General features: G+C 43.9%; 1 non-coding gene across 1 annotated transcript; it reads left to right on the top strand.

Annotated features, from left to right (window-relative positions):
* The first annotated feature begins 890 nt into the window (after positions 1-890).
* Positions 891-963, top strand: TRNAG-UCC (transfer RNA glycine (anticodon UCC)). The gene has a single exon. It is a non-coding gene; the product is annotated as a tRNA-Gly (tRNA).
* Positions 964-1354: the final 391 nt, after the last annotated feature.

Here is a 1354-nt window from a genome sequence, read left to right as displayed (position 1 = left end):
CACTTGCATTTTATTAGGCCGTTCAAAATACTAAGCTAATCCTCACAGTAAGTACTTATCCCTATTTTGGACATTGGGGCAGATGGGACATTGAAGCCAAGAGAAGTTAAGCAGCTTTCCCAAGACCATCCTAATTAAATCTAGTCTAACCTGTATTATATTTTGCAAGTGTATAAGCATTTTCACATCTCTTTTGTCATCTCTTTTAATCTTTGCCAACCGTATTTCCATTTTACAGATGAGAAAACTGAAGGTAAGGTTACACAGCTAGTGACCAACAGAGCTGGGGATAAAGTCAAGCATTTGGACCCTTCCCTGGCTCTTGCTGCCTCCAGTGAAATACTTTCTGCCTGGGTGTCTTCTGATAAATGAACCAGTGTTTGTGCTTGTATCTCAGTAAGCATGAGATACACTTCCCACTTCTTACTTCTGCTGAGTTTCCATGTATCCATGTTTTTGCAGATAAGCCAGGCAAGAGGGTGATACTAATTTGAGTGTATGTGTGTTGATGTACCTCTGTAAAAAACGTGTCACTTATAGATATATGTCATTATGAAAAAAAAACAACCACGTATCTGCATGAGCCTTCCTAGAGTTTTCCAAACCTCTGGTGATTTTACAAGGGGAGGGCATGTCCTCTGTTCCTTCTTGGTGGCCTACTGTCATTGGATTTCTGGCCCTTAGGGCTTACTCAAAAGTAGACCCACATGTAGCCAGGGTCTTGAGCAGCAAGGTCAGGTGGCACGTGGGACAGATGAGTTTTGAGATGGGGAGCAGAGAGTCTGATGAGGGCCCCAGGGACCTTTGTGGAGCTCTGGAATCCTGAGTTCACAGAGTGAATGCTATTTTGGACTCTGGCTTTGGGCCATAAAAAGGGGCTTCTGGGGACTTCCCTGGCGGTCCAGTGGTTAGGACTCTGCACTTCCACTGCAGGGGCCATGGGTTCGATCCCCGGCTGGGGAGGTAAGATCCCACATCCCACATGCCACGTGGCATGGCCAAAAAAGGGGGAGAGAAAGAAAAGGGACTTCTGTGCCATAAGTCATGTAGTCAGTGTAACTAACCCTCATTCTGTCATAGTGACAGTGACAACAATTAACACACAACACCTACTATGTGCCAGGTGCTGGGCTAAGTGCTTCCCATGGATTATTGACAACTCTGTGATACAGGTGCTGTTATTATCCCGATTTTACAGATGAGGAAACTTAAATGTGGAAAAGCTAATTAAGTAACGTGCCAAAGGTCACATAGCAAGTAAGTGGAGGAGCTGGATTTGAACCCAAGCAGTCTGAATTCTTTTTTTTTTTACATCTTTATTGGAGTATAATTGCTTTACAATGGTGTGTTAGTT

Source organism: Lipotes vexillifer, unplaced genomic scaffold (assembly GCF_000442215.2).
Source record: "Lipotes vexillifer unplaced genomic scaffold, Lipotes_vexillifer_v1.1 C27304343, whole genome shotgun sequence".
Lineage (NCBI taxonomy): Eukaryota > Metazoa > Chordata > Mammalia > Artiodactyla > Lipotidae > Lipotes > Lipotes vexillifer.
Note: the sequence above shows the minus strand (reverse complement) of the source record. Positions and strands in the feature narration are given on the sequence as shown.